A 6,000-nucleotide genomic window follows, 5' to 3' on the forward strand; every position below is an offset into this window, starting at 1 on the left:
AAAAGACTAGTTTGCCCTCTTGTATACTACCAGCTCCTTTTGAAATTAGTTCAGAAAATAAAGTAACATACAGCAGCAAATTACATCAGGCCGCTTTACCTCTCAAAGATCTAGGCTTTCAACAAACAATTGATACCTTTATCATTCAGGAAATCATTAATAGAGTTCGCCCTCCCTATCATTCTTAGTGTAGGGTAGTGGTTCTGTATTGGGTCAGAAATTCAAGACCACCAGATGCTCCACGGGGAATAGAAGAGGCTTCTATTCCCATAGAAAGTTACCGTCTCGGAAACGCCCAGGGACAGGTCTACTCGGTTCTGTGGGGTCGCTGTGAGTTGTAAGGGACTCTATGTCAGTGGAGTATTGATCCCAAGGTTCTGCATCTGCAGCTTCAACAAACCACAAATGGAAACTATTCAGGAAAATAAAGACCCCTAAAAGACAATGAAGTGGTCAAAGAACTCCCTCAAAGGCTACGGTGGATCACAAAGTGCTGTTTACATAGCCTTAGGCATTCTAAGGCTCTAAAGGTGATTCAAGTGTATGAGAGGCCGTGTGTAGGTTACATGAAAATCCTGTAGTATTTATGACATAAGGGACTTGAGCTGCCTTGGGTTTACTAGTGGCTTAGTAGGTATTCTAACCCCCAAAGGGTAGTAGTTCGAATCCACTAGCCACTCTATGGAAGAAAGTTGAGGCTTTTCACTCCCGTGAACAGGTACAGTCTTAGAAACCCACAGGGGCGATTCTATTCCGTCCTACAGGGTGGCTATGTGTCAGAATCAACTCCATGGCAGTGAGGATGCATATGGTAGGTAGGTCGTGGAACCAGTGCCCTCGTGGTTAATGAGAGATGCCTGTCCTTTGATTTGTACAAAGATGACTTTCAATTTGACATCATTCCTGACTTGGTTTCAAGATTTTTATTGCAATGTTATAGCTCCATTTCAGGACAACAAAGGGCTGGATTTAATGGGTCTATCAATTAGATTATCTTTTTTTCCTTACAATTTCATTATTGTCTTGCAAGACAAATTGGTCTGTTATCAGATTTACCTCCCTCCTGGCCCATATACAGGCGACATAGGCTGGTCTCAACAGGAAGACATTTCAGACTGGGTTTGCTGCAGAGAGACCTCTTTTCTGTCTAAGGGAGGGACGTTTGGTTGGAGAAACTATCTTTCCTACATCCAGCAGATTTCCTAAATGCATTTCCTACTTTTCCTGCCAACAGAATAGTTTATTTCCCCAAAGTTTATCAAATGAAGCTCATGTCACACATTAACCAAACTTCATCAGATACACTTCTAAGTTCCGTAAATTAAAACTCCACCATCATCACTTGCTATCTACTTAGGTAAACTGGACTTGTGTCTGGAATTTGTGTTTTACTGATATTGCTTGTTCCTGACCCCAAAGTGTGCTAGCTACTTGATGGACCACAGCTTGATTGTGATTTTAACAGGGAAATGGGGATTCATACTGTTCCTGGCTTTCTTGGCCCTCTTAGACTTAATAGCAGTCCATATCAATGTTAGCATGATTTTGTAGCTAAGGTGATTGAAGTCATTTCAGTTGGAATTTTGTCCCATCAATGTATTGGTTTGGGAAGGATTGACATATTGACAATACTGAGTGTTCTCATTTGGAGGTATGATATTGCTTTCTGTTTCCTGAAACCGTATTTTTATCCTTTCCAATAAGGCTCAGTGTTTGCTTTCTCACATGAGTCCAAGACCATACTCACGAAATGCACTCTTACTTGTCTTACACTATTTCTCAACCCAGTCTCTATTAAGGAATGAAAGCGTTTTGTTCATGGTTATTGATGTTGTGGGATAGAGCTATTCATTTTTGTGTGCTTGGATTGATTCTAACCAAGTCAACAATGCCTGCATAAATTCCAGGAGTCTTTAATAGCCCTTCAAGTTTCTCAGTTTACAGCCACATCATTTACAGGGAGATTAAATTGTGTTCTTCATGCCCCTCGCCAATATTTTTCCAAGTATTCCACTTCTTGACTAAGTGCACTGGCTAAAACCACCAAAATAATATTAAGTGGAATTAGACATGGTGATCATGTTCCTCATTTTAAAAGAGATGACTTCAGTCTTTTACCCTTGAATATTAGATTTACTGATTAAGAAAAAAAACATATTTAAAAGATCCGTGTTGAGGCAGTGTATTATTCACTGGGATGCTAATTGCAAGTTGCAGGTTCAAATCCACCAGCCATATTCAGGGAGAAGTAAGAGGCTATCTGTTCCGATCAAGATTTAAGGTCTCAGAAGCCCTAAGAAGCAGTTTGATGTTGTCCTATAGAGACACTAGGAGTCAGAATCTACTCAATGGCAATGGGTTTTATTATCTTCGGGAACGATCGTTTGTTCTATTTTTGTTACTTTTCATTTGGAATGCCGACTATTTTTGTTAGTTTTGTTTGGATTTATTTATCAAATAAATCTTGGCATACATATCAAAGAAGACACCCTCTGTGAGCTGAGCTAGAAATCTAACTCAAACCCTAAGCAAACAGTGAATGTATTGACTTTTCTAACTAAAAACGCCCAGGATAAGGATTATTTGGGGTCAGTGAGTTGTAGGGGCTCAAACTATGTCCACAGGATCTGGGGTATCTCATAGACTCTCCTCCTGTGTACATTTTATGAGATACAGAGACTCTACCAACATCCAATTCGCTTCCAACCAGTGTAAGGTAGAAGGTGGGAGGTGTTGTTGTTGTTGTTGTTGTTGTTAGGTGCCACCATGTTGGTTCCACTCCAAAGCAACCTTATGCACAACAGAAGGAAACACAGCCCTGTCTTGCACGCTCCTCACAATTGTCCCTATGGCTGAGCCCATTGTCACAGCCACTGTGTCCATCCAACTCAAGTCCAATCCAACTTGTTTGCTGCCCCTCCACTTTCCCGAGCGTGATGTCCTTCTCCAGTGACTGCTCTCTCCTGATAACATGTCCAGAGCATGTAAAACCAAGTCTTGCCATCCATCCTTGCCTCTAAAGAGCACTCTGGCTATACTTCTCCCAAGATAGATTGGTTTCATAGTCCACTTTTGATATTCTTCTCCGGCACCACAATTCAAATGCACAGGCCTCAGAGAATACTGGGCCTCACGAACTCCCCTAGGGCATTAGGCTTGGGTCTGCATTAGCCAATCACTGTGGCTGAAGGGGACTGAGATGGGCTGTGTGGCTCAGGATTAGATCCCAGGCTCCACCCTGAGCTAGGGTACAGTCCCATCCAGTACACACCCACTGAAAGGAGGGGAACAGGTGCTTCCCCAGGGGGAAAGCTTCGGTTTCAGTTGCCAGAATAAGGGAAGTAGCTACTGGGTGGCAAAATAACATATGCCACGGCAGCATCTCTTGATGCAACCATATGGCTTCCCCATTAATTTCTGGGGGTGATACACTCACTATCTTGATATATTTGCTGCTAATGAACCATCTTTGGAGTATTCTTTGTTTAGTCATGGTTTATCCTTTTGATGCAATGATAATTCCATTTATTTAAAAATGTTCCATCTGTCTTCATAAGTGAAATGGATCTCTGGTATTATTATTATTTTATTATCTATATCACGTTATAGCATTCGGAATGTTTGATGCAGTTAGAATATGTTTTCCTGATTTCTAAATGGATTCAAATAATTTAAATATCATTAGAATTACCTGCTCTTTGGAGACTTTATTAAACAATCAACTGGAAAAAAGACAGATCTAGTCTTGATGCATTTTTAATAAAATGTGTTTAAATAACTTCTATTCCTTGGTTTTTATTTATCCTTTCTTGAAAACCATCACTCTCTAGATTTTCAAATGTGATGCTGTAGATTTATATTTAATAATCTTGCTTAGTGAATTAAATCTCTTTTGGATGATGATTATATCACCTTTCCCTTTTCTAATATTTTATATTATGCTTTTTATATTTATTTACTTTACTAAGGGTGCATGCTTCTGAAAATTGAACTTTGAGCTTTATCTTTTTAAATGTTTCCTTTCTTACGTTATCATTTTCAACTTTTATATTTTCCTAGGCTCTTTGGGGAGACAGATGAGACTTTCTGCTCCCTAAAGAATTCCTGCTCTGGAACCCGAAGGGGCAGTTCTCCTTTGTCCTAGCAGATCCTTATATGTCAGAACTGACTGGATGGCAGTGGGTTTTTAATCCTGTTTAGGGTTCATGTTAAGGTGACCATATTTAAAGCAGACTCCAATGACCGGCGGGGGGGGGTGTTCTTGATTAAAAATTTGGTCTATTTGGTCCAAATAGCCATTCCATGGCTTGTCATGCATTCTTTCAAAAAACGGGGACTTTTAAAAAATGCCAAAAATCAGGACTGTCCCATCAAAAGCAGGATGTCTGGGCACCTTATTCATGTTACTTTTTGCTCATCTGCAAGGTTGAAATGATGGGACCACTTAACATATTTGGACACGAAATTCCCTCTCTCTCTTTTATATCTTCATTACTTTCTGGATAATATTTAATTTCCTTGTGTATTGTATGCTTAATCCAGCCTTGGGTAGTTAGCTTCAAACTGTGTTACTTAAAATAAAGTCTGGCATTTTAAGTGGATTAGATTAGATGGAGAAAATGTAGCCTATAAAGTAACTCTTTGAATAGAATTGGTATTAATTTCTTTTTCAGCCAAATGCAGATCAATTTCTAGCTCCATCCTAGGGACATAAGTGGAAAGAGTATGCGTGCTTATCCATCGTGCTTGAAGGACCTTAGGGCCTGGGGTGTTGTGTGACACAGGAGGTCTGTGCATGGAGGTATGAAAAGGTGCTCTTCCGACTCCGTGGTTGAACACTCAATTTGAACCCACCAGTTGCTCCATGCTGGCTTTCCTTAAACAGTACAGCGTTAGAGACCTACAGAGGCTCTCCTCTCTCCTACAGGTTTGCAGGGAGGGCCCTGTGGTCAAACACTTGCTCCACGAGACTGCCGGGGTAGACTGCTTGATACAGATGAAAGGTGGGTAGGAGAGAGCGAATGAGAGCATGCCTATCTAAGGATGTCCACTGAAGGAAGGCCCTGGATCTAATTGAACTGCAAATAATCTTTGTATACGGCATTTGGGCATGCCTTCTTTGTGGTCACATAGATGACTCTTGCATATTTGTGACCACAGCAAATGGACTCCTACCGCCTTCACTTTGCACAGCGATGGTTATTTCTCATTCATCCTGAAGTTCGATGAAGTTGGAAAGTGGTGGGGAGGCTATTTCTACCCAGATGTCAAGAACGTCGACTATTTTTACTCGATGTCTCCGCCATCTCCTAGGGCTTTCGAGCCCTCCCTTGGATCCAGCTGAAGACACAGGGCATGAGAGAGAGTGGTGGATTCCAGAGCGGGTTTGATAAGACAGGTCTCAAACTTCTCTATATGCATCATGTCGATACCCACTTTTTATTGGTGAGAACCGAGTCACGTGGTTCTGGGAAACTGCAAAGGTTTGTCCAGAGGAGTGTCAGGGTTGGTGAGCATTTAGGCAGCTGGTCATGGGTCTCCTCTAAGTGGAGAGTGCATGGAATGTAAACATGCAGGGGTGCTCAGCTGAGCCAGTTTGTGGCTCAGAACCAGAGGTTTTCAACTGAGTCCGAGAACGGAGCTTATTGACAAAATCAAGGTCATTACACAGAAGGCCCAAAGGGGTCAGGCGATGGGTGACAGTCAGCAGAGCCCCGCATTCTCCTAGGTACAAAAATGAGCAGGGACGCTGTTTACACCATCAGCTGTTGGTGAGGACAGGTCACCTGGAAAGCTAGACTGGTTTGGATGGGGCTGGGCCAAGAAAGCATTAGTAAGTAGTGAGACTGAGTGAAGCGGGAGCAGGTGTGAGGAGGGGTGTGCTAGCGGGAAGCTGAGACCTCCAGGCCCCCAGCCCAGACAGCTGTCCACAGGCCTTAGTTTATGGAATCTGGTCCCTGAACCGGGCAGCCTTGTCCCCAGGTATCACTTCATATGTCT

General features: G+C 42.1%; 1 protein-coding gene across 1 annotated transcript in view; it reads left to right on the forward strand.

Moving 5' to 3' along the window:
* Positions 1-6,000, forward strand: part of PTPRT (protein tyrosine phosphatase receptor type T) — a 459,397-nt gene that overhangs the window by 91,217 nt on the left and 362,180 nt on the right. The gene's annotated exons all lie outside the window — the stretch shown is intronic.

This window comes from Echinops telfairi, unplaced genomic scaffold, assembly GCF_000313985.2.
Source record: "Echinops telfairi isolate 266 unplaced genomic scaffold, ASM31398v2 ScPeMD7_5592;HRSCAF=6446, whole genome shotgun sequence".
Lineage (NCBI taxonomy): Eukaryota > Metazoa > Chordata > Mammalia > Afrosoricida > Tenrecidae > Echinops > Echinops telfairi.